Genomic DNA, 25648 nt, shown 5'->3' on the forward strand with positions numbered 1-25648 from the left:
GGTGTATCTCCTTTAAAATGGTGTGAGTAGTTGGCATAATTAGCTAAGTCTGACTGAATATTTTTATATGTTGCATGACAAAAAACTATTTGTAACTGTGAATACAAATAAAATGAAAGATTAAAAGATTTGGACTGTGAAGGGTATCTACAAATGAAATGAAAGGCTAAATCATTTGGAGAATGCGAGCATCGATCTCGCTACCTCTCGCATGCTAAGTGAGCGCTCTACCGTCTGAGCTAATTCCCCATTGATGAATGACAACTTCAAAAAAATGGCATTGGGAGATGATTTACTAATATATTATAAGGTGTCTCTCTTTTAAAATGGTGTGAGTAGTTGTCATAATTAGCTAAGTCTGACTAAATATTTTTATATGTTGCATGACAAAAAACTATTTGTAACTGTGAAGGGTATATACAAATAAAATGATAGATTAAAACATTTGGACTGTGAAGGGTATCTACAAATGAAATGAAAGGATAAAACATTTGGAGAATGCGAGCATCGATCTTGCTACCTCTCGCATGCTAAGCAAGCGCTCTACCATCTGAGCTAATTCCCCATTGATGAAAGACTAGTTCAAAAAATGGCATTGGGAGATCATTTTCTAACATATTATAAGGTGTCTCTCTTTTAAAATGGTGTGAGTAGTTGTCATAATTAGCTAAGTCTGATTAAATATTTTTATATGTTGCATGACAAAAAACTATTTGTAACTGTGAATACAAATAAAATGAAAGATTAAAACATTTGGACTGTGAAGGGTATCTACAAATGAAATGAAAGGCTAAATCATTTGGAGAATGCGAGCATCGATCTCGCTACCTCTCGCATGCTAAGCGAGCGCTCTACCATCTGAGCTAATTCCCCATTGATGAATGACTACTTCAAAAAAATGGCATTGGGAGATGATTTACTAACATATTATAAGGTGTCTCTCTTTTAAAATGGTGTGAGTACTAGTCATAATTAGCTAAGTCTGACTAAATATTTTTATATGTTGCATGACAAAAAATTATTTGTAACTGTGAAGGGTATTTACAAATAAAATGAAAGATTAAAAGATTTGGACTGTGAAGGGTATCTACAAATGAAATGAAAGGATAAAACATTTGGAGAATGCGAGCATCGATCTCGCTACCTCTCGCATGCTAAGCGAGCGCTCTACCATCTGAGCTAATTCCCCATTGATGAATGACTACTTCAAAAAAAGGCATTGGGAGATCATTTACTAACATATTATAAGGTGTCTCTCCTTTAAAATGGTGTGAGTAGTTGTCATAATTAGCTAAGTCTGACTAAATATTTTTATATGTTGCATGACAAAAAACTATTTGTAACTGTGAATACAAATAAAATGAAAGATTAAAACATTTGGACTGTGTAGGGTATCTACAAATGAAATGAAAGGATAAAACATTTGGAAATTGAGAGCATCAATCTCGCTACCTCTCGCATGCTAAGCGAGCGCTCTACCATCTGAGCTAATTCCCCATTGATGAATGACTACTTCAAAAAAAGGCATTGGGAGATCATTTACTAACATATTATAAGGTGTCTCTCCTTTAAAATGGTGTGAGTAGTTGGCATAATTAGCTAAGTCTGACTAAATATTTTTATATGTTGCATGACAAAAAACTATTTGTAACTGTGAATACAAATAAAATGAAAGATTAAAACATTTGGACTGTGTAGGGTATCTACAAATGAAATGAAAGGATAAAACATTTGGAAATTGAGAGCATCAATCTCGCTACCTCTCGCATGCTAAGCGAGCGCTCTACCATCTGAGCTAATTCCCCATTGATGAATGACAAATTCAAAAAAATGGCATTGGGAGATGATTTACTAACATATTATAAGGTGTCTCTCTTTTAAAATGGTGTGAGTAGTTGTCATAATTAGCTAAGTCTGACTACATATTTTTATATGTTGCATGACAAAAAACTATTTGTAACTGTGAAGGGTATATACAAATAAAATAAAAGATTAAAACATTTGGACTTTGAAGGGTATCTACAAATGAAATGAAAGGATAAAACATTTGGAGAATGCGAGCATCGATCTCGCTACCTCTCGCATGCTAAGCGAGCGCTCTACCATCTGAGCTAATTCCCCATTGATGAATGACTACAGTACTTCAAAAAAATGGCATTGGGAGATCATTTTCTAACATATTATAAGGTGTCTCTCTTTTAAAATGGTGTGAGTAGTTGTCATAATTAGCTAAGTCTGATTAAATATTTTTATATGTTGCATGACAAAAAACTATTTGTAACTGTGAAGGGTATATACAAATAAAATGAAAGATTAAAACATTTGGACTGTGAAGGGTATCTACAATTGAAATGAAAGGCTAAATCATTTGGAGAATGCGAGCATCGATCTCGCTACCTTTCGCATGCTAAGCGAGCGCTCTACCATCTGAGCTAATTCCCCATTGATGAATGACAACTTAAAAAAAAATGGCATTGGGAGATGATTTACTAACATATTATAAGGTGTCTCTCTTTTAAAATGGTGTGAGTAGTTGTCATAATTAGCTAAGTCTGACTAAATATTTTTATATGTTGCATGACAAAAAACTATTTGTAACTGTGAAGGGTATATACAAATAAAATGAAAGATTAAAACATTTGGACTTTGAAGGGTATCTACAAATGAAATGAAAGGATAAAACATTTGGAGAATGCGAGCATCGTTCTCGCTACCTCTCTCATGCTAAGCGAGCGCTCTACCATCTGAGCTAATTCCCCATTGATGAATGACTTCTTTAAAAAAATGGCATTGGGAGATGATTTACTAACATATTATAAGGTGTATCTCCTTTAAAATGGTGTGAGTAGTTGGCATAATTAGCTAAGTCTGACTGAATATTTTTATATGTTGCATGACAAAAAACTATTTGTAACTGTGAATACAAATAAAATGAAAGATTAAAAGATTTGGACTGTGAAGGGTATCTACAAATGAAATGAAAGGCTAAATCATTTGGAGAATGCGAGCATCGATCTCGCTATCTCTCGCATGCTAAGTGAGCGCTCTACCGTCTGAGCTAATTCCCCATTGGAGAATGACAACTTCAAAAAAAATTGCATTGGGAGATGATTTACTAACATATTATAAGGTGTCTCTCTTTTAAAATGGTGTGAGTAGTTGTCATAATTAGCTAAGTCTGACTAAATATTTTTATATGTTGCATGACAAAAAACTATTTGTAACTGTGAATTGTATATACAAATAAAATGATAGATTAAAACATTTGGACTGTAAACGGTATCTACAAATGAAATGAAAGGATAAAACATTTGGAGAATGCGAGCATCGATCTCGCTACCTCTCGCATGCTAAGCGAGCGCTCTACCATCTGAGCTAATTCCCCATTGATGAATGACTTCTTTAAAAAAATGGCATTGGGAGATGATTTACTAACATATTATAAGGTGTATCTCCTTTAAAATGGTGTGAGTAGTTGGCATAATTAGCTAAGTCTGACTGAATATTTTTATATGTTGCATGACAAAAAACAATTTGTAACTGTGAAGGGTATATACAAATAAAATGAAAGATTAAAACATTTGGACTTTGAATGGTATCTACAAATGAAATGAAAGGATAAAACAGTTGGAGAATGCGAGCATCGATCTTGCTACCTCTCGCATGCTAAGCGAGCGCTCTACCATCTGAGCTAATTCCCCATTGATGAAAGACTAGTTCAAAAAATGGCATTGGGAGATCATTTTCTAACATATTATAAGGTGTCTCTCTTTTAAAATGGTGTGAGTAGTTGTCATAATTAGCTAAGTCTGATTAAATATTTTATATGTTGCATGACAAAAAACTATTTGTAACTGTGAAGGGTATATACAAATAAAATGAAAGATTAAAACATTTGGACTTTGAAGGGTATCTACAAATGAAAGGATAAAACATTTGGAGAATGCGAGCATCGATCTCGCTACCTCTCGCATGCTAAGCGAGCGCTCTACCATCTGAGCTAATTCCCCATTGATGAATGACTACTTCAAAAAAATGGCATTGGGAGATGATTTACTAACATATTATAAGGTGTCTCTCTTTTAAAATGGTGTGAGTACTAGTCATAATTAGCTAAGTCTGACTAAATATTTTTATATGTTGCATGACAAAAAATTATTTGTAACTGTGAAGGGTATTTACAAATAAAATGAAAGATTAAAAGATTTGGACTGTGAAGGGTATCTACAAATGAAATGAAAGGATAAAACATTTGGAGAATGCGAGCATCGATCTCGCTACCTCTCGCATGCTAAGCGAGCGCTCTACCATCTGAGCTAATTCCCCATTGATGAATGATTACTTCAAAAAAAGGCATTGGGAGATCATTTACTAACATATTATAAGGTGTCTCTCCTTTAAAATGGTGTGAGTAGTTGTCATAATTAGCTAAGTCTGACTAAATATTTTTATATGTTGCATGACAAAAAACTATTTGTAACTGTGAATACAAATAAAATGAAATATTAAAACATTTGGACTCTGTAGGGTATCTACAAATGAAATGAAAGGATAAAACATTTGGAAATGGAGAGCATCAATCTCGCTACCTCTCGCATGCTAAGCGAGCGCTCTACCATCTGAGCTAATTCCCCATTGATGAATGACTACTTCAAAAAAAGGCATTGGGAGATCATTTACTAACATATTATAAGGTGTCTCTCCTTTAAAATGGTGTGAGTAGTTGGCATAATTAGCTAAGTCTGACTAAATATTTTTATATGTTGCATGACAAAAAACTATTTGTAACTGTGAATACAAATAAAATGAAAGATTAAAACATTTGGACTGTTTAGGTTATCTACAAATGAAATGAAAGGATAAAACATTTGGAAATTGAGAGCATCAATCTCGCTACCTCTCGCATGCTAAGCGAGCGCTCTACCATCAGAGCTAATTCCCCATTGATGAATGACAACTTCAAAAAAATGGCATTGGGAGATGATTTACTAACATATTATAAGGTGTCTCTCTTTTAAAATGGTGTGAGTAGTTGTCATAATTAGCTAAGTCTGACTACATATTTTTATATGTTGCATGACAAAAAACTATTTGTAACTGTGAAGGGTATATACAAATAAAATGAAAGATTAAAACATTTGGACTTTGAAGGGTATCTACAAATGAAATGAAAGGATAAAACATTTGGAGAATGCGAGCATCGATCTCGCTACCTCTCGCATGCTAAGCGAGCGCTCTACCATCTGAGCTAATTCCCCATTGATGAATGAATACTTCAAAAAAAGGCATTGGGAGATCATTTACTAACATATTATAAGGTGTCTCTCTTTTAAAATGGTGTGAGTACTAGTCATAATTAGCTAAGTCTGACTAAATATTTTTATATGTTGCATGACAAAAAATTATTTGTAACTGTGAAGGGTATATACAAATAAAATGAAAGATTAAAAGATTTGGACTGTGAAGGGTATCTACAAATGAAATGAAAGGCTAAATCATTTGGAGAATGCGAACATCGATCTCGCTACCTCCCGCATGCTAAGCAAGCGCGCTACCATCTGAGCTAATTCCCCATTGATGAATGACAAGTTCAAAAAAAGGCATTGGGAGATGATTTACTAACATATTATAAGGTGTCTCTCTTTTAAAATGGTGTGAGTACTAGTCATAATTAGCTAAGTCTGACTAAATATTTTTATATGTTGCATGACAAAAAACTATTTGTAACTGTGAAGGGTATATACAAATAAAATGAAAGATTAAAACATTTGGACTTTGAAGGGTATCTACAAATGAAATGAAAGGATAAAACATTTGGAGAATGCGAGCATCGATCTCGCTACCTCTCGCATGCTAAGCGAGCGCTCTTCCATCTGAGCTAATTCCCCATTGATGAATGACTTCTTTAAAAAAATGGCATTGGGAGATGATTTACTAACATATTATAAGGTGTATCTCCTTTAAAATGGTGTGAGTAGTTGGCATAATTAGCTAAGTCTGACTGAATATTTTTATATGTTGCATGACAAAAAACTATTTGTAACTGTGAAGGGTATATACAAATAAAATGAAAGATTAAAACATTTGGACTTTGAAGGGTATCTACAAATGAAATGAAAGGATAAAACATTTGGAGAATGCGAGCATCGATCTCGCTACCTCTCGCATGCTAAGCGAGCGCTCTACCATCTGAGCTAATTCCCCATTGATGAATGACTACTTCAAAAAAAGGCATTGGGAGATCATTTACTAACATATTATAAGGTGTCTCTCCTTTAAAATGGTGTGAGTAGTTGGCATAATTAGCTAAGTCTGACTAAATATTTTTATATGTTGCATGACAAAAAACTATTTGTAACTGTGAATACAAATAAAATGAAAGATTAAAACATTTGGACTGTGAAGGGTATCTACAATTGAAATGAAAGGCTAAATCATTTGGAGAATGCGAGCATCGATCTCGCTACCTTTCACATGCTAAGCGAGCGCTCTACCATCTGAGCTAATTCCCCATTGATGAATGACAACTTAAAAAAAAATGGCATTGGGAGATGATTTACTAACATATTATAAGGTGTCTCTCTTATAAAATGGTGTGAGTAGTTGTCATAATTAGCTAAGTCTGACTAAATATTTTTATATGTTGCATGACAAAAAACTATTTGTAACTGTGAAGGGTATATACAAATAAAATGAAAGATTAAAACATTTGGACTTTGAAGGGTATCTACAAATGAAATGAAAGGATAAAACATTTGGAGAATGCGAGCATCGATCTCGCTACCTCTCGCATGCTAAGCGAGCGCTCTACCATCTGAGCTAATTCCCCATTGATGAATGACTTCTTTAAAAAAATGGCATTGGGAGATGATTTACTAACATATTATAAGGTGTATCTCCTTTAAAATGGTGTGAGTAGTTGGCATAATTAGCTAAGTCTGACTGAATATTTTTATATGTTGCATGACAAAAAACTATTTGTAACTGTGAAGGGTATATACAAATAAAATGAAAGATTAAAACATTTGGACTTTGAAGGGTATCTACAAATGAAATGAAAGGATAAAACATTTGGAGAATGCGAGCATCGTTCTCGCTACCTCTCTCATGCTAAGCGAGCGCTCTACCATCTGAGCTAATTCCCCATTGATGAATGACTTCTTTAAAAAAATGGCATTGGGAGATGATTTACTAACATATTATAAGGTGTATCTCCTTTAAAATGGTGTGAGTAGTTGGCATAATTAGATAAGTCTGACTGAATATTTTTATATGTTGCATGACAAAAAACTATTTGTAACTGTGAATACAAATAAAATGAAAGATTAAAAGATTTGGACTGTGAAGGGTATCTACAAATGAAATGAAAGGCTAAATCATTTGGAGAATGCGAGCATCGATCTCGCTATCTCTCGCATGCTAAGTGAGCGCTCTACCGTCTGAGCTAATTCCCCATTGAAGAATGACAACTTCAAAAAAAATTGCATTGGGAGATGATTTACTAACATATTATAAGGTGTCTCTCTTTTAAAATGGTGTGAGTAGTTGTCATAATTAGCTAAGTCTGACTAAATATTTTTATATGTTGCATGACAAAAAACTATTTGTAACTGTGAATTGTATATACAAATAAAATGATAGATTAAAACATTTGGACTGTAAACGGTATCTACAAATGAAATGAAAGGATAAAACATTTGGAGAATGCGAGCATCGATCTCGCTACCTCTCGCATGCTAAGCGAGCGCTCTACCATCTGAGCTAATTCCCCATTGATGAATGACTTCTTTAAAAAAATGGCATTGGGAGATGATTTACTAACATATTATAAGGTGTATCTCCTTTAAAATGGTGTGAGTAGTTGGCATAATTAGCTAAGTCTTGAAAAAGTTCCCGTCCTGTGAGGGTACGAAACGCGTTGACGCAATACATACTTCACCTGACGTCTCTCCAAGGTTCCACCTCCGACTCAGCTTCCAGCCGCACAGCTGACTCCTAGCATTTACCGCTAAATTCAAAGCCGGCGTTTCACGCGGCCACCGGCTGATTGCCAACTCATCTGCCGCCCCTAACAGCTCCGACGAGCACCTGCTACACAGGCCGTGACCGTGCTCGGTCCCCCGGTTCATCTTACAAGGGGACGCAGGCTACTAACACCACGGAGCGCTACTGAGCGCAATCATCATAGCCGCTCTACATACAGCGTTCTTCAGCTGCTTGTCCCTGCCTCCTGGAGGGTCACTTGGGTCGAGCCAAACAAACACCTATTTGGCTCCCCGCTATCTACAATCATCTGGCTCCGACGAGCACCTGCTACACAGGCCGTGACCGTGCTCGGTCCCCCGGTTCATCTTACAAGGGGACGCACGCTACTAACACCACGGAGCGCTACTGAGCGCAATCATCATAGCCGCTCTACATACAGCGTTCTTCAGCTGCTTGTCCCTGCCTCCTGGAGGGTCACTTGGGTCGAGCTAAACAAACACCTATTTGGCTCCCCGCTATCTACAATCATCTGGGTGAGATAAATTCTCCTATTTTATAAATAAGAACTGCCTACCATCTAGTGCATGTTTGTCTACATGCTAATCTGGCTTCTTTAAATTCATGACTGCTTAATATTGTGCTTTCTTCTATTTCCTTGGAACTGAGTTAAACCCTATCATTGGGAATCTACCCCACCTTGGAGACACCTCACTATTCAAGATTTATTCTTAAATATGCTTTTTTATATATTTTAGTGTTATTGTACATGTATATGTGGTTGATAAAAAATTCTTTTTTACATTTATAAAATATTAATTTCTACAAGCGTGTCCAGTCTCATTCCTTTCTGGTCATACCCACACTTGACTTGGAGTTCATAATTTACTATATCCAGCAGCGCAATTGTGTTAAAACCCCTCCCCCATAATTAGCTAAGTCTGACTGAATATTTTTATATGTTGCATGACAAAAAACTATTTGTAACTGTGAAGGGTATATACAAATAAAATGAAAGATTAAAACATTTGGACTTTGAATGGTATCTACAAATGAAATGAAAGGATAAAACAGTTGGAGAATGCGAGCATCGATCTTGCTACCTCTCGCATGCTAAGCGAGCGCTCTACCATCTGAGCTAATTCCCCATTGATGAATGTCAAGTTCAAAAAAAGGCATTGGGAGATCATTTACTAACATATTATAAGGTGTCTCTCTTTTAAAATGGTGTGAGTACTTGTCATAATTAGCTAAGTCTGACTAAATATTTTTATATGTTGCATTACAAAAAACTATTTGTAACTGTGAAGGGTATATACAAATAAAATGAAAGATTAAAACTTTTAAACTGTAAAGGGTATCTACAAATGAAATGAAAGGATAAAACATTTGGAGAATGTGAGCATCGATCTCGCTACCTCTCGCATGCTAATCGAGCGCTTTACCATCTGAGCTAATTCCCCATTGATGAATGACAAGTTCAAAAAAAAGGCATTGGGAGATCATTTACTAACATACTATAAGGTGTCTCTCTTTTAAAATGGTGTGAGTAGTTGTCATAATTAGCTAAGTCTGACTAAATATTTTTATATGTTGCATGACAAAAAAACTATTTGTAACTGTGAAGGGTATATACAAATAAAATGAAAGATTAAAACATTTAGACTTTGAAGGGTATCTACAAATGAAATGAAAGGCTAAATCATTTGGAGAATGCGAGCATCGATCTCGCTACCTCTCGCATGCTAAGCGAGCGCTCTACCATCTGAGCTAATTCCCCATTGATGAATGACAATTTCAAAAAAATGGCATTGGGAGATGATTTACTAACATATTATAAGGTGTCTCTCTTTTAAAATGGTGTGAGTAGTTGTCATAATTAGCTAAGTCTGATTAAATATTTTTATATGTTGCATGACAAAAAACTATTTGTAACTGTGAAGGGTATATACAAATAAAATGAAAGATTAAAACATTTGGACTGTGAAGGGTATCTACAAATGAAATGAAAGGATAAAACATTTTGAGAATGCGAGCATAGATCTCGCTACCTCTCGCATGCTAAGCGAGCGCTCTACCATCTGAGCTAATTCCCCATTGATGAATGGCAAGTTCAAAAAAAGGCATTGGGAGATGATTTACTAACATATTATAAGGTGTCTCTTTTAAAATGGTGTGAGTAGTTGTCATAATTAGCTTAGTCTGATTAAATATTTTTATATGTTGCATGACAAAAAACTATTTGTAACTGTGAAGGGTATATACAAATAAAATGAAAGATTAAAACATTTGGACTGTGAAGGGTATCTACAAATGAAATGATAAAACATTTTGAGAATGCGAGCATAGATCTCGCTACCTCTCGCATGCTAAGCGAGCGCTCTACCATCTGAGCTAATTCCCCATTGATGAATAACAAGTTAAAAAAAAAGGCATTGGGAGATCATTTACTAACATATTATAAGGTGTCTCTCTTTTAAAATGGTGTGAGTAGTTGTCATAATTAGCTAAGTCTGACTAAATATTTTTATATGTTGCATGACAAAAAACTATTTGTAACTGTGAATACAAATAAAATGAAAGAATAAATCATTTGGACTTTGAAGGGTATCTACAAATGAAATGAAAGGATTAAAGATTTGGAGAATGCGAGCATCGATCTCGCTACCTCTCGCATGCTAAGCGAGCGCTCTTCCATCTGAGCTAATTCCCCATTGATGAATGACAAGTTCAAAAAAAGGCATTGGGAGATCATTTACTAACATATTATAAGGTGTCTCTCTTTTAAAATGGTGTGAGTACTAGTCATAATTAGCTAAGTCTGACTAAATATTTTTATATGTTGCATGACAAAAAACTATTTGTAACTGTGAAGGGTATATACAAATAAAATGAAAGATTAAAACATTTGGACTGTGAAGGGTATCTACAAATGAAATGAAAGGATAAAACATTTGGAGAATGCGAGCATCAATCTCGCTACCTCTCGCATGCTAAGCGAGCGCTCTACCATCTGAGCTAATTCCCCATTGATGAATAACAATTTTAAAAAAAAGGCATTGGGAGATCATTTACTAACATATTATAAGGTGTCTCTCTTTTAAAATGGTGTGAGTAGTTGTCATATTAGCTAAGTCTGACTAAATATTTTTATATGTTGCATGACAAAAAACTATTTGTAACTGTGAAGGGTATATACAAATAAAATGAAAGATTAAAACATTTGGACTGTAAAGGGTATCTACAAATAAAATGAAAGGATAAAACATTTGGAGAATGCGAGCATCGATCTCGCTACCTCTCGCATGCTAAGCGAGCGCTCTACCATCTGAGCTAATTCCCCATTGATGAATGACATGTTCAAAAAAAAGGCATTGGGAGATCATTTACTAACATATTATAAGGTGTCTCTCTTTTAAAATGGTGTGAGTAGTTGTCATAATTAGCTAAGTCTGATTAAATATTTTTATATGTTGCATGACAAAAAACTATTTGTAACTGTGAAGGGTATATACAAATAAAATGAAAAATTAAAACATTTGGACTGTGAAGGGTATCTACAAATGAAATGAAAGGATAAAACATTTTGAGAATGCGAGCATAGATCTCGCTACCTCTCGCATGCTAAGCGAGCGCTCTACCATCTGAGCTAATTCCCCATTGATGAATGACAAGTTCAAAAAAAGGCATTGGGAGATGATTTACTAACATATTATAAGGTGTCTCTTTTAAAATGGTGTGAGTAGTTGTCATAATTAGCTTAGTCTGATTAAATATTTTTATATGTTGCATGACAAAAAACTATTTGTAACTGTGAAGGGTATATACAAATAAAATGAAAGATTAAAACATTTGGACTGTGAAGGGTATCTACAAATGAAATGAAAGGATAAAACATTTTGAGAATGCGAGCATAGATCTCGCTACCTCTCGCATGCTAAGCGAGCGCTCTACCATCTGAGCTAATTCCCCATTGATGAATAACAAGTTAAAAAAAAAAGGCATTGGGAGATCATTTACTAACATATTATAAGGTGTCTCTCTTTTAAAATGGTGTGAGTAGTTGTCATATTAGCTAAGTCTGACTAAATATTTTTATATGTTGCATGACAAAAAACTATTTGTAACTGTGAAGGGTATATACAAATAAAATGAAAGATTAAAACATTTGGACTGTAAAGGGTATCTACAAATAAAATGAAAGGATAAAACATTTGGAGAATGCGAGCATCGATCTCGCTACCTCTCGCATGCTAAGCGAGCGCTCTACCATCTGAGCTAATTCCCCATTGATGAATGACAAGTTCAAAAAAAAGGCATTGGGAGATCATTTACTAACATATTATAAGGTGTCTCTCTTTTAAAATGGTGTGAGTAGTTGTCATAATTAGCTAAGTCTGATTAAATATTTTTATATGTTGCATGACAAAAAACTATTTGTAACTGTGAAGGGTATATACAAATAAAATGAAAGATTAAAACATTTGGACTGTGAAGGGTATCTACAAATGAAATGATAAAACATTTTGAGAATGCGAGCATAGATCTCGCTACCTCTCGCATGCTAAGCGAGCGCTCTACCATCTGAGCTAATTCCCCATTGATGAATAACAAGTTAAAAAAAAAGGCATTGGGAGATCATTTACTAACATATTATAAGGTGTCTCTCTTTTAAAATGGTGTGAGTAGTTGTCATAATTAGCTAAGTCTGACTAAATATTTTTATATGTTGCATGACAAAAAACTATTTGTAACTGTGAATACAAATAAAATGAAAGAATAAATCATTTGGACTTTGAAGGGTATCTACAAATGAAATGAAAGGATTAAAGATTTGGAGAATGCGAGCATCGATCTCGCTACCTCTCGCATGCTAAGCGAGCGCTCTTCCATCTGAGCTAATTCCCCATTGATGAATGACAAGTTCAAAAAAAGGCATTGGGAGATCATTTACTAACATATTATAAGGTGTCTCTCTTTTAAAATGGTGTGAGTACTAGTCATAATTAGCTAAGTCTGACTAAATATTTTTATATGTTGCATGACAAAAAACTATTTGTAACTGTGAAGGGTATATACAAATAAAATGAAAGATTAAAACATTTGGACTGTGAAGGGTATCTACAAATGAAATGAAAGGATAAAACATTTGGAGAATGCGAGCATCAATCTCGCTACCTCTCGCATGCTAAGCGAGCGCTCTACCATCTGAGCTAATTCCCCATTGATGAATAACAATTTTAAAAAAAAGGCATTGGGAGATCATTTACTAACATATTATAAGGTGTCTCTCTTTTAAAATGGTGTGAGTAGTTGTCATATTAGCTAAGTCTGACTAAATATTTTTATATGTTGCATGACAAAAAACTATTTGTAACTGTGAAGGGTATATACAAATAAAATGAAAGATTAAAACATTTGGACTGTAAAGGGTATCTACAAATAAAATGAAAGGATAAAACATTTGGAGAATGCGAGCATCGATCTCGCTACCTCTCGCATGCTAAGCGAGCGCTCTACCATCTGAGCTAATTCCCCATTGATGAATGACATGTTCAAAAAAAAGGCATTGGGAGATCATTTACTAACATATTATAAGGTGTCTCTCTTTTAAAATGGTGTGAGTAGTTGTCATAATTAGCTAAGTCTGATTAAATATTTTTATATGTTGCATGACAAAAAACTATTTGTAACTGTGAAGGGTATATACAAATAAAATGAAAAATTAAAACATTTGGACTGTGAAGGGTATCTACAAATGAAATGAAAGGATAAAACATTTTGAGAATGCGAGCATAGATCTCGCTACCTCTCGCATGCTAAGCGAGCGCTCTACCATCTGAGCTAATTCCCCATTGATGAATGACAAGTTCAAAAAAAGGCATTGGGAGATGATTTACTAACATATTATAAGGTGTCTCTTTTAAAATGGTGTGAGTAGTTGTCATAATTAGCTTAGTCTGATTAAATATTTTTATATGTTGCATGACAAAAAACTATTTGTAACTGTGAAGGGTATATACAAATAAAATGAAAGATTAAAACATTTGGACTGTGAAGGGTATCTACAAATGAAATGAAAGGATAAAACATTTTGAGAATGCGAGCATAGATCTCGCTACCTCTCGCATGCTAAGCGAGCGCTCTACCATCTGAGCTAATTCCCCATTGATGAATAACAAGTTAAAAAAAAAAGGCATTGGGAGATCATTTACTAACATATTATAAGGTGTCTCTCTTTTAAAATGGTGTGAGTAGTTGTCATATTAGCTAAGTCTGACTAAATATTTTTATATGTTGCATGACAAAAAACTATTTGTAACTGTGAAGGGTATATACAAATAAAATGAAAGATTAAAACATTTGGACTGTAAAGGGTATCTACAAATAAAATGAAAGGATAAAACATTTGGAGAATGCGAGCATCGATCTCGCTACCTCTCGCATGCTAAGCGAGCGCTCTACCATCTGAGCTAATTCCCCATTGATGAATGACAAGTTCAAAAAAAAGGCATTGGGAGATCATTTACTAACATATTATAAGGTGTCTCTCTTTTAAAATGGTGTGAGTAGTTGTCATAATTAGCTAAGTCTGATTAAATATTTTTATATGTTGCATGACAAAAAACTATTTGTAACTGTGAAGGGTATATACAAATAAAATGAAAGATTAAAACATTTGGACTGTGAAGGGTATCTACAAATGAAATGAAAGGATAAAACATTTTGAGAATGCGAGCATAGATCTCGCTACCTCTCGCATGCTAAGCGAGCGCTCTACCATCTGAGCTAATTCCCCATTGATGAATAACAAGTTAAAAAAAAAAGGCATTGGGAGATCATTTACTAACATATTATAAGGTGTCTCTCTTTTAAAATGGTGTGAGTAGTTGTCATATTAGCTAAGTCTGACTAAATATTTTTATATGTTGCATGACAAAAAACTATTTGTAACTGTGAAGGGTAAATACAAATAAAATGAAATATTAAAACATTTGGACTGTGAAGGGTATCTACAAATGAAATGAAAGGCTAAATCATTTGGAGAATGCGAGCATCGATCTCGCTACCTCTCGCATGCTAATCGAGCGCTTTACCATCTGAGCTAATTCCCCATTGATGAATGACAAGTTCAAAAAAAAGGCATTGGGAGATCATTTACTAACATACTATAAGGTGTCTCTCTTTTAAAATGGTGTGAGTAGTTGTCATAATTAGCTAAGTCTGACTAAATATTTTTATATGTTGCATGACAAAAAAACTATTTGTAACTGTGAAGGGTATATACAAATCAAATGAAAGATTAAAACATTTAGACTTTGAAGGGTATCTACAAATGAAATGAAAGGCTAAATCATTTGGAGAATGCGAGCATCGATCTCGCTACCTCTCGCATGCTAAGCGAGCGCTCTACCATCTGAGCTAATTCCCCATTGATGAATGACAATTTCAAAAAAATGGCATTGGGAGATGATTTACTAACATATTATAAGGTGTCTCTCTTTTAAAATGGTGTGAGTAGTTGTCATAATTAGCTAAGTCTGATTAAATATTTTTATATGTTGCATGACAAAAAACTATTTGTAACTGTGAAGGGTATATACAAATAAAATGAAAGATTAAAACATTTGGACTGTGAAGGGTATCTACAAATGAAATGAAAGGATAAAACATTTTGAGAATGCGAGCATAGATCTCGCTACCTCTCGCATGCTAAGCGAGCGCTCTACCATCTGAGCTAATTCCCCATTGATGAATGGCAAGTTCAAAAAAAGGCATTGGGAGATGATTTACTAACATATTATAAGGTGTCTCTTTTAAAATGGTGTGAGTAGTTGTCATAATTAGCTTAGTCTGATTAAATATTTTTATATGTTGCATGACAAAAAACTATTTGTAACTGTGAAGGGTATATACAAATAAAATGAAAGATTAAAACATTTGGACTGTGAAGGGTATCTACAAATGAAATGATAAAACATTTTGAGAATGCGAGCATAGATCTCGCTACCTCTCGCATGCTAAGCGAGCGCTCTACCATCTGAGCTAATTCCCCATTGATGAATAACAAGTTAAAAAAAAAGGCATTGGGAGATCATTTACTAACATATTATAAGGTGTCTCTCTTTTAAAATGGTGTGAGTAGTTGTCATAATTAGCTAAGTCTGACTAAATATTTTTATATGTTGCATGACAAAAAACTATTTGTAACTGTGAATACAAATAAAATGAAAGAATAAATCATTTGGACTTTGAAGGGTATCTACAAATGAAATGAAAGGATTAAAGATTTGGAGAATGCGAGCATCGATCTCGCTACCTCTCGCATGCTAAGCGAGCGCTCTTCCATCTGAGCTAATTCCCCATTGATGAATGACAAGTTCAAAAAAAGGCATTGGGAGATCATTTACTAACATATTATAAGGTGTCTCTCTTTTAAAATGGTGTGAGTACTAGTCATAATTAGCTAAGTCTGACTAAATATTTTTATATGTTGCATGACAAAAAACTATTTGTAACTGTGAAGGGTATATACAAATAAAATGAAAGATTAAAACATTTGGACTGTGAAGGGTATCTACAAATGAAATGAAAGGATAAAACATTTGGAGAATGCGAGCATCAATCTCGCTACCTCTCGCATGCTAAGCGAGCGCTCTACCATCTGAGCTAATTCCCCATTGATGAATAACAATTTAAAAAAAAAGGCATTGGGAGATCATTTACTAACATATTATAAGGTGTCTCTCTTTTAAAATGGTGTGAGTAGTTGTCATATTAGCTAAGTCTGACTAAATATTTTTATATGTTGCATGACAAAAAACTATTTGTAACTGTGAAGGGTATATACAAATAAAATGAAAGATTAAAACATTTGGACTGTAAAGGGTATCTACAAATAAAATGAAAGGATAAAACATTTGGAGAATGCGAGCATCGATCTCGCTACCTCTCGCATGCTAAGCGAGCGCTCTACCATCTGAGCTAATTCCCCATTGATGAATGACATGTTCAAAAAAAAGGCATTGGGAGATCATTTACTAACATATTATAAGGTGTCTCTCTTTTAAAATGGTGTGAGTAGTTGTCATAATTAGCTAAGTCTGATTAAATATTTTTATATGTTGCATGACAAAAAACTATTTGTAACTGTGAAGGGTATATACAAATAAAATGAAAAATTAAAACATTTGGACTGTGAAGGGTATCTACAAATGAAATGAAAGGATAAAACATTTTGAGAATGCGAGCATAGATCTCGCTACCTCTCGCATGCTAAGCGAGCGCTCTACCATCTGAGCTAATTCCCCATTGATGAATGACAAGTTCAAAAAAAGGCATTGGGAGATGATTTACTAACATATTATAAGGTGTCTCTCTTTTAAAATGGTGTGAGTAGTTGTCATATTAGCTAAGTCTGACTAAATATTTTTATATGTTGCATGACAAAAAACTATTTGTAACTGTGAAGGGTATATACAAATAAAATGAAAGATTAAAACATTTGGACTGTAAAGGGTATCTACAAATAAAATGAAAGGATAAAACATTTGGAGAATGCGAGCATCGATCTCGCTACCTCTCGCATGCTAAGCGAGCGCTCTACCATCTGAGCTAATTCCCCATTGATGAATGACAAGTTCAAAAAAAAGGCATTGGGAGATCATTTACTAACATATTATAAGGTGTCTCTCTTTTAAAATGGTGTGAGTAGTTGTCATAATTAGCTAAGTCTGATTAAATATTTTTATATGTTGCATGACAAAAAACTATTTGTAACTGTGAAGGGTATATACAAATAAAATGAAAGATTAAAACATTTGGACTGTGAAGGGTATCTACAAATGAAATGAAAGGATAAAACATTTTGAGAATGCGAGCATAGATCTCGCTACCTCTCGCATGCTAAGCGAGCGCTCTACCATCTGAGCTAATTCCCCATTGATGAATAACAAGTTAAAAAAAAAAGGCATTGGGAGATCATTTACTAACATATTATAAGGTGTCTCTCTTTTAAAATGGTGTGAGTAGTTGTCATAATTAGCTAAGTCTGACTAAATATTTTTATATGTTGCATGACAAAAAAACTATGTGTAACTGTGAAGGGTATACACAAATAAAATGAAAGATTAAAAAATTTGGACTGTGAAGGGTATCTACAAATGAAATGAAAGGCTAAATCATTTGGAGAATGCGAGCATCGATCTCGCTACCTCTCGCATGCTAAGCGAGCGCTCTACCATCTGAGCTAATTCCCCATTGATGAATAAAAACTTCAAAAAAATGGCATTGGGAGATGATTTACTAACATATTATAAGGTGTCTCTCTTTTAAAATGGTGTGAGTAGTTGGCATAATTAGCTAAGTCTGATTAAATATTTTTATATGTTGCATGACAAAAAACTATTTGTAACTGTGAAGGGTATATACAAATAAAATGAAACGATAAAACATTTTGAGAATGCGAGCATAGATCTCGCTACCTCTCGCATGCTAAGCGAGCGCTCTACCATATGAGCTAATTCCCCATTGATGAATGACAAGTTCAAATAAAAGGCATTGGGAGATCATTTACTAACATATTATAAGGTGTCTCTCTTTTAAAATGGTGTGAGTAGTTGTCATAATTAGCTAAGTCTGACTAAATATTTTTATATGTTGCATGACAAAAAAACTATGTGTAACTGTGAATTGTATACACAAATAAAATGAAAGATTCAAAAATTTGGACTGTGAAGGGTATCTACAAATGAAATGAAATGTTAAATCATTAGAAGAATGCGAGCATCGATCTCGCTACCTCTCGCATGCTAAGCGAGCGCTCTACCATCTGAGCTAATTCCCCATTGATGAATGACAATTTCAAAAAAATGGCATTGGGAGATGATTTACTAACATATTATAAGGTGTCTCTCTTTTAAAATGGTGTGAGTAGTTGTCATAATTAGCTAAGTCTGATTAAATATTTTTATATGTTGCATGACAAAAAACTATTTGTAACTGTGAAGGGTATATACAAATAAAATGAAAGATTAAAACATTTGGACTGTGAAGGGTATCTACAAATGAAATGAAAGGATAAAACATTTTGAGAATGCGAGCATAGATCTCGCTACCTCTCGCATGCTAAGCGAGCGCTCTACCATCTGAGCTAATTCCCCATTGATGAATGACAAGTTCAAAAAAAGGCATTGGGAGATGATTTACTAACATATTATAAGGTGTCTCTTTTAAAATGGTGTGAGTAGTTGTCATAATTAGCTTAGTCTGATTAAATATTTTTATATGTTGCATGACAAAAAACTATTTGTAACTGTGAAGGGTATATACAAATAAAATGAAAGATTAAAACATTTGGACTGTGAAGGGTATCTACAAATGAAATGAAAGGATAAAACATTTTGAGAATGCGAGCATAGATCTTGCTACCTCTCGCATGCTAAGCGAGCGCTCTACCATCTGAGCTAATTCCCCATTGATGAATAACAATTTAAAAAAAAAGGCATTGGGAGATCATTTACTAACATATTATAAGGTGTCTCTCTTTTAAAATGGTGTGAGTAGTTGTCATATTAGCTAAGTCTGACTAAATATTTTTATATGTTGCATGACAAAAAACTATTTGTAACTGTGAAGGGTATATACAAATAAAATGAAAGATTAAAACATTTGGACTGTAAAGGGTATCTACAAATAAAATGAAAGGATAAAACATTTGGAGAATGCGAGCATCGATCTCGCTACCTCTCGCATGCTAAGCGAGCGCTCTACCATCTGAGCTAATTCCCCATTGATGAATGACAAGTTCAAAAAAAAGGCATTGGGAGATCATTTACTAACATATTATAAGGTGTCTCTCTTTTAAAATGGTGTGAGTAGTTGTCATAATTAGCTAAGTCTGATTAAATATTTTTATATGTTGCATGACAAAAAACTATTTGTAACTGTGAAGGGTATATACAAATAAAATGAAAAATTAAAACATTTGGACTATGAAAGGGTATCTACAAATGAAATGAAAGGATAAAACATTTTGAGAATGCGAGCATAGATCTCGCTACCTCTCGCATGCTAAGCGAGCGCTCTACCATCTGAGCTAATTCCCCATTGATGAATGACAAGTTCAAAAAAAGGCATTGGGAGATGATTTACTAACATATTATAAGGTGTCTCTTTTAAAATGGTGTGAGTAGTTGTCATAATTAGCTTAGTCTGATTAAATATTTTTATATGTTGCATGACAAAAAACTATTTGTAACTGTGAAGGGTATATACAAATAAAATGAAAGATTAAAACATTTGGACTGTGAAGGGTATCTACAAATGAAATGAAAGGATAAAACATTTTGAGAATGCGAGCATAGATCTCGCTACCTCTCGCATGCTAAGCGAGCGCTCTACCATCTGAGCTAATTCCCCATTGATGAATAACAAGTTAAAAAAAAAAGGCATTGGGAGATCATTTACTAACATATTATAAGGTGTCTCTCTTTTAAAATGGTGTGAGTAGTTGTCATATTAGCTAAGTCTGACTAAATATTTTTATATGTTGCATGACAAAAAACTATTTGTAACTGTGAAGGGTATATACAAATAAAATGAAAGATTAAAACATTTGGACTGTAAAGGGTATCTACAAATAAAATGAAAGGATAAAACATTTGGAGAATGCGAGCATCGATCTCGCTACCTCTCGCATGCTAAGCGAGCGCTCTACCATCTGAGCTAATTCCCCATTGATGAATGACAAGTTCAAAAAAAAGGCATTGGGAGATCATTTACTAACATATTATAAGGTGTCTCTCTTTGAAAATGGTGTGAGTAGTTGTCATAATTAGCTAAGTCTGATTAAATATTTTTATATGTTGCATGACAAAAAACTATTTGTAACTGTGAAGGGTATATACAAATAAAATGAAAGATTAAAACATTTGGACTGTGAAGGGTATCTACAAATGAAATGAAAGGATAAAACATTTTGAGAATGCGAGCATAGATCTCGCTACCTCTCGCATGCTAAGCGAGCGCTCTACCATCTGAGCTAATTCCCCATTGATGAATAACAAGTTAAAAAAAATGGCATTGGGAGATCATTTACTAACATATTATAAGGTGTCTCTCTTTTAAAATGGTGTGAGTAGTTGTCATATTAGCTAAGTCTGACTAAATATTTTTATATGTTGCATGACAAAAAACTATTTGTAACTGTGAAGGGTAAATACAAATAAAATGAAATATTAAAACATTTGGACTGTGAAGGGTATCTACAAATGAAATGAAAGGCTAAATCATTTGGAGAATGCGAGCATCGATCTCGCTACCTCTCGCATGCTAAGCGAGCGCTCTACCATCTGAGCTAATTCCCCATTGATGAAAGACTAGTTCAAAAAATAGCATTGGGAGATCATTTTCTAACATATTATAAGGTGTCTCTCTTTTAAAATGGTGTGAGTAGTTGTCATAATTAGCTAAGTCTGACTAAATATTTTTATATGTTGCATGACAAAAAAACTATGTGTAACTGTGAAGGGTATACACAAATAAAATGAAAGATTAAAAAATTTGGACTGTGAAGGGTATCTACAAATGAAATGAAAGGCTAAATCATTTGGAGAATGCGAGCATCGATCTCGCTACCTCTCGCATGCTAAGCGAGCGCTCTACCATCTGAGCTAATTCCCCATTGATGAATAAAAACTTCAAAAAAATGGCATTGCGAGATGATTTACTAACATATTATAAGGTGTCTCTCTTTTAAAATGGTGTGAGTAGTTGGCATAATTAGCTAAGTCTGACTAAATATTTTTATATGTTGCATGACAAAAAACTATTTGTAACTGTGAAGGGTATATGCAAATAAAATGAAAGATTAAAACATTTGGACTTTGAAGGGTATCTACAAATGAAATGAAAGGATAAAACATTTGGAGAATGCGAGCATCGATCTCGCTACCTCTCGCATGCTAAACGCTCTACCATCTGAGCTAATTCCCCATTGATGAAAGACTAGTTCAATAAATGGCATTGGGAGATCATTTTCTAACATATTATAAGGTGTCTCTCTTTTAAAATGGTGTGAGTAGTTGTCATAATTAGCTAAGTCTGACTAAATATTTTTATATGTTGCATGACAAAAAACTATTTGTAACTGTGAATACAAATAAAATGAAAGAATAAATCATTTGGACTTTGAAGGGTATCTACAAATGAAATGAAAGGATAAAACATTTTGAGAATGCGAGCATAGATCTCGCTACCTCTCGCATGCTAAGCGAGCGCTCTACCATCTGAGCTAATTCCCCATTGATGAATGACAAGTTCAAAAAAAGGCATTGGGAGATGATTTACTAACATATTATAAGGTGTCTCTTTTAAAATGGTGTGAGTAGTTGTCATAATTAGCTTAGTCTGATTAAATATTTTTATATGTTGCATGACAAAAAACTATTTGTAACTGTGAAGGGTATATACAAATAAAATGAAAGATTAAAACATTTGGACTGTGAAGGGTATCTACAAATGAAATGAAAGGATAAAACATTTTGAGAATGCGAGCATAGATCTCGCTACCTCTCGCATGCTAAGCGAGCGCTCTACCATATGAGCTAATTCCCCATTGATGAATGACAAGTTCAAATAAAAGGCATTGGGAGATCATTTACTAACATATTATAAGGTGTCTCTCTTTTAAAATGGTGTGAGTAGTTGTCATAATTAGCTAAGTCTGACTAAATATTTTTATATGTTGCATGACAAAAAAACTATGTGTAACTGTGAATTGTATACACAAATAAAATGAAAGATTCAAAAATTTGGACTGTGAAGGGTATCTACAAATGAAATGAAAGGCTAAATCATTAGGAGAATGCGAGCATCGATCTCGCTACCTCTCGCATGCTAAGCGAGCGCTCTACCATCTGAGCTAATTCCCCATTGATGAATGACAAGTTCAAAAAAAGGCATTGGGAGATCATTTACTAACATATTATAAGGTGTCTCTCTTTTAAAATGGTATGAGTACTTGTCATAATTAGCTAAGTCTGACTAAATATTTTTATATGTTGCATTACAAAAAACTATTTGTAACTGTGAAGGGTATATACAAATAAAATGAAAGATTAAAACTTTTAAACTGTAAAGGGTATCTACAAATGAAATGAAAGGATAAAACATTTGGAGAATGTGAGCATCGATCTCGCTACCTCTCGCATGCTAATCGAGCGCTTTACCATCTGAGCTAATTCCCCATTGATGAATGACAAGTTCAAAAAAAAGGCATTGGGAGATCATTTACTAACATACTATAAGGTGTCTCTCTTTTAAAATGGTCTGAGTAGTTGTCATAATTAGCTAAGTCTGACTAAATATTTTTATATGTTGCATGACAAAAAAACTATTTGTAACTGTGAAGGGTATATACAAATAAAATGAAAGATTAAAACATTTAGACTTTGAAGGGTATCTACAAATGAAATGAAAGGCTAATTCATTTGGAGAATGCGAGCATCGATCTCGCTACCTCTCGCATGCTAAGCGAGCGCTCTACCATCTGAGCTAATTCCCCATTAATGAATGACAATTTCAAAAAAATGGCATTGGGAGATGATTTACTAACATATTATAAGGTGTCTCTCTTTTAAAATGGTGTGAGTAGTTGTCATAATTAGCTAAGTCTGATTAAATATTTTTATATGTTGCATGACAAAAAACTATTTGTAACTGTGAAGGGTATATACAAATAAAATGAAAGATTAAAACATTTGGACTGTGAAGGGTATCTACAAATGAAATGAAAGGATAAAACATTTTGAGAATGCGAGCATAGATCTCGCTACCTCTCGCATGCTAAGCGAGCGCTCTACCATCTGAGCTAATTCCCCATTGATGAATGACAAGTTCAAAAAAAGGCATTGGGAGATGATTTACTAACATATTATAAGGTGTCTCTTTTAAAATGGTGTGAGTAGTTGTCATAATTAGCTTAGTCTGATTAAATATTTTTATATGTTGCATGACAAAAAACTATTTGTAACTGTGAAGGGTATATACAAATAAAATGAAAGATTAAAACATTTGGACTGTGAAGGGTATCTACAAATGAAATGAAAGGATAAAACATTTTGAGAATGCGAGCATAGATCTCGCTACCTCTCGCATGCTAAGCGAGCGCTCTACCATCTGAGCTAATTCCCCATTGATGAATAACAAGTTAAAAAAAAAGGCATTGGGAGATCATTTACTAACATATTATAAGGTGTCTCTCTTTTAAAATGGTGTGAGTAGTTGTCATATTAGCTAAGTCTGACTAAATATTTTTATATGTTGCATGACAAAAAACTATTTGTAACTGTGAAGGGTATATACAAATAAAATGAAAGATTAAAACATTTGGACTGTAAAGGGTATCTACAAATAAAATGAAAGGATAAAACATTTTGAGAATGCGAGCATAGATCTCGCTACCTCTCGCATGCTAAGCGAGCGCTCTACCATCTGAGCTAATTCCCCATTGATGAATGATAAGTTCAAAAAAAGGCATTGGGAGATGATTTACTAACATATTATAAGGTGTCTCTTTTAAAATGGTGTGAGTAGTTGTCATAATTAGCTTAGTCTGATTAAATATTTTTATATGTTGCATGACAAAAAACTATTTGTAACTGTGAAGGGTATATACAAATAAAATGAAAGATTAAAACATTTGGACTGTGAAGGGTATCTACAAATGAAATGAAAGGATAAAACATTTGGAGAATGCGAGCATCGATCTCGCTACCTCTCGCATGCTAAGCGAGCGCTCTACCATCTGAGCTAATTCCCCATTGATGAATAACAAGTTAAAAAAAAAGGCATTGGGAGATCATTTACTAACATATTATAAGGTGTCTCTCTTTTAAAATGGTGTGAGTAGTTGTCATATTAGCTAAGTCTGACTAAATATTTTTATATGTTGCATGACAAAAAACTATTTGTAACTGTGAAGGGTATATACAAATAAAATGAAAGATTAAAACATTTGGACTGTAAAGGGTATCTACAAATAAAATGAAAGGATAAAACATTTGGAGAATGCGAGCATCGATCTCGCTACCTCTCGCATGCTAAGCGAGCGCTCTACCATCTGAGCTAATTCCCCATTGATGAATAACAAATTTAAAAAAAAGGCATTGGGAGATCATTTACTAACATATTATAAGGTGTCTCTCTTTTAAAATGGTGTGAGTAGTTGTCATATTAGCTAAGTCTGACTAAATATTTTTATATGTTGCATGACAAAAAACTATTTGTAACTGTGAAGGGTAAATACAAATAAAATGAAATATTAAAACATTTGGACTGTGAAGGGGATCTACAAATGAAATGAAAGGCTAAATCATTTGGAGAATGCGAGCATCGATCTCGCTACCTCTCGCATGCTAAGCGAGCGCTCTACCATCTGAGCTAATTCCCCATTGATGAAAGACTAGTTCAAAAAATAGCATTGGGAGATCATTTTCTAACATATTATAAGGTGTCTCTCTTTTAAAATGGTGTGAGTAGTTGTCATAATTAGCTAAGTCTGACTAAATATTTTATATGTTGCATGACAAAAAAACTATGTGTAACTGTGAAGGGTATACACAAATAAAATGAAAGATTAAAAAATTTGGACTGTGAAGGGTAT

The 25648-nt window shown here is 33.9% G+C and overlaps 28 non-coding genes across 28 annotated transcripts; all 28 read right to left on the reverse strand.

Annotated features, from left to right (window-relative positions):
• Positions 1–800: 800 nt before the first annotated feature.
• Positions 801–873, reverse strand: TRNAA-AGC (transfer RNA alanine (anticodon AGC)). Its single transcript has one exon. It is a non-coding gene; the product is annotated as a tRNA-Ala (tRNA).
• A 243-nt stretch (positions 874–1116) lies between these two features.
• On the reverse strand, positions 1117–1189 carry TRNAA-AGC (transfer RNA alanine (anticodon AGC)). The gene has a single exon. It is a non-coding gene; the product is annotated as a tRNA-Ala (tRNA).
• Positions 1190–2048: 859 nt separating this feature from the next.
• Positions 2049–2121, reverse strand: TRNAA-AGC (transfer RNA alanine (anticodon AGC)). Its single transcript has one exon. It is a non-coding gene; the product is annotated as a tRNA-Ala (tRNA).
• A 1191-nt stretch (positions 2122–3312) lies between these two features.
• TRNAA-AGC (transfer RNA alanine (anticodon AGC)) lies at positions 3313–3385 on the reverse strand. The gene has a single exon. It is a non-coding gene; the product is annotated as a tRNA-Ala (tRNA).
• A 552-nt stretch (positions 3386–3937) lies between these two features.
• Positions 3938–4010, reverse strand: TRNAA-AGC (transfer RNA alanine (anticodon AGC)). Its single transcript has one exon. It is a non-coding gene; the product is annotated as a tRNA-Ala (tRNA).
• Positions 4011–4253: 243 nt separating this feature from the next.
• TRNAA-AGC (transfer RNA alanine (anticodon AGC)) lies at positions 4254–4326 on the reverse strand. The gene has a single exon. It is a non-coding gene; the product is annotated as a tRNA-Ala (tRNA).
• An 859-nt stretch (positions 4327–5185) lies between these two features.
• On the reverse strand, positions 5186–5258 carry TRNAA-AGC (transfer RNA alanine (anticodon AGC)). Its single transcript has one exon. It is a non-coding gene; the product is annotated as a tRNA-Ala (tRNA).
• Positions 5259–6131: 873 nt separating this feature from the next.
• On the reverse strand, positions 6132–6204 carry TRNAA-AGC (transfer RNA alanine (anticodon AGC)). The gene has a single exon. It is a non-coding gene; the product is annotated as a tRNA-Ala (tRNA).
• A 552-nt stretch (positions 6205–6756) lies between these two features.
• On the reverse strand, positions 6757–6829 carry TRNAA-AGC (transfer RNA alanine (anticodon AGC)). The gene has a single exon. It is a non-coding gene; the product is annotated as a tRNA-Ala (tRNA).
• Positions 6830–7698: 869 nt separating this feature from the next.
• Positions 7699–7771, reverse strand: TRNAA-AGC (transfer RNA alanine (anticodon AGC)). The gene has a single exon. It is a non-coding gene; the product is annotated as a tRNA-Ala (tRNA).
• Positions 7772–9690: 1919 nt separating this feature from the next.
• TRNAA-AGC (transfer RNA alanine (anticodon AGC)) lies at positions 9691–9763 on the reverse strand. The gene has a single exon. It is a non-coding gene; the product is annotated as a tRNA-Ala (tRNA).
• A 1490-nt stretch (positions 9764–11253) lies between these two features.
• Positions 11254–11326, reverse strand: TRNAA-AGC (transfer RNA alanine (anticodon AGC)). Its single transcript has one exon. It is a non-coding gene; the product is annotated as a tRNA-Ala (tRNA).
• An 872-nt stretch (positions 11327–12198) lies between these two features.
• TRNAA-AGC (transfer RNA alanine (anticodon AGC)) lies at positions 12199–12271 on the reverse strand. Its single transcript has one exon. It is a non-coding gene; the product is annotated as a tRNA-Ala (tRNA).
• A 1177-nt stretch (positions 12272–13448) lies between these two features.
• On the reverse strand, positions 13449–13521 carry TRNAA-AGC (transfer RNA alanine (anticodon AGC)). The gene has a single exon. It is a non-coding gene; the product is annotated as a tRNA-Ala (tRNA).
• Positions 13522–14393: 872 nt separating this feature from the next.
• TRNAA-AGC (transfer RNA alanine (anticodon AGC)) lies at positions 14394–14466 on the reverse strand. The gene has a single exon. It is a non-coding gene; the product is annotated as a tRNA-Ala (tRNA).
• Positions 14467–15342: 876 nt separating this feature from the next.
• Positions 15343–15415, reverse strand: TRNAA-AGC (transfer RNA alanine (anticodon AGC)). The gene has a single exon. It is a non-coding gene; the product is annotated as a tRNA-Ala (tRNA).
• A 1490-nt stretch (positions 15416–16905) lies between these two features.
• On the reverse strand, positions 16906–16978 carry TRNAA-AGC (transfer RNA alanine (anticodon AGC)). The gene has a single exon. It is a non-coding gene; the product is annotated as a tRNA-Ala (tRNA).
• A 557-nt stretch (positions 16979–17535) lies between these two features.
• Positions 17536–17608, reverse strand: TRNAA-AGC (transfer RNA alanine (anticodon AGC)). The gene has a single exon. It is a non-coding gene; the product is annotated as a tRNA-Ala (tRNA).
• Positions 17609–18169: 561 nt separating this feature from the next.
• Positions 18170–18242, reverse strand: TRNAA-AGC (transfer RNA alanine (anticodon AGC)). Its single transcript has one exon. It is a non-coding gene; the product is annotated as a tRNA-Ala (tRNA).
• Positions 18243–19700: 1458 nt separating this feature from the next.
• On the reverse strand, positions 19701–19773 carry TRNAA-AGC (transfer RNA alanine (anticodon AGC)). Its single transcript has one exon. It is a non-coding gene; the product is annotated as a tRNA-Ala (tRNA).
• An 873-nt stretch (positions 19774–20646) lies between these two features.
• On the reverse strand, positions 20647–20719 carry TRNAA-AGC (transfer RNA alanine (anticodon AGC)). Its single transcript has one exon. It is a non-coding gene; the product is annotated as a tRNA-Ala (tRNA).
• A 558-nt stretch (positions 20720–21277) lies between these two features.
• On the reverse strand, positions 21278–21350 carry TRNAA-AGC (transfer RNA alanine (anticodon AGC)). Its single transcript has one exon. It is a non-coding gene; the product is annotated as a tRNA-Ala (tRNA).
• Positions 21351–21593: 243 nt separating this feature from the next.
• On the reverse strand, positions 21594–21666 carry TRNAA-AGC (transfer RNA alanine (anticodon AGC)). Its single transcript has one exon. It is a non-coding gene; the product is annotated as a tRNA-Ala (tRNA).
• A 1177-nt stretch (positions 21667–22843) lies between these two features.
• Positions 22844–22916, reverse strand: TRNAA-AGC (transfer RNA alanine (anticodon AGC)). Its single transcript has one exon. It is a non-coding gene; the product is annotated as a tRNA-Ala (tRNA).
• A 559-nt stretch (positions 22917–23475) lies between these two features.
• Positions 23476–23548, reverse strand: TRNAA-AGC (transfer RNA alanine (anticodon AGC)). Its single transcript has one exon. It is a non-coding gene; the product is annotated as a tRNA-Ala (tRNA).
• Positions 23549–24732: 1184 nt separating this feature from the next.
• Positions 24733–24805, reverse strand: TRNAA-AGC (transfer RNA alanine (anticodon AGC)). The gene has a single exon. It is a non-coding gene; the product is annotated as a tRNA-Ala (tRNA).
• Positions 24806–25047: 242 nt separating this feature from the next.
• TRNAA-AGC (transfer RNA alanine (anticodon AGC)) lies at positions 25048–25120 on the reverse strand. The gene has a single exon. It is a non-coding gene; the product is annotated as a tRNA-Ala (tRNA).
• Positions 25121–25362: 242 nt separating this feature from the next.
• TRNAA-AGC (transfer RNA alanine (anticodon AGC)) lies at positions 25363–25435 on the reverse strand. Its single transcript has one exon. It is a non-coding gene; the product is annotated as a tRNA-Ala (tRNA).
• Positions 25436–25648: the final 213 nt, after the last annotated feature.

This window comes from Crinia signifera, chromosome 3, assembly GCF_055691185.1.
Source record: "Crinia signifera chromosome 3, ASM5569118v1, whole genome shotgun sequence".
Lineage (NCBI taxonomy): Eukaryota > Metazoa > Chordata > Amphibia > Anura > Myobatrachidae > Crinia > Crinia signifera.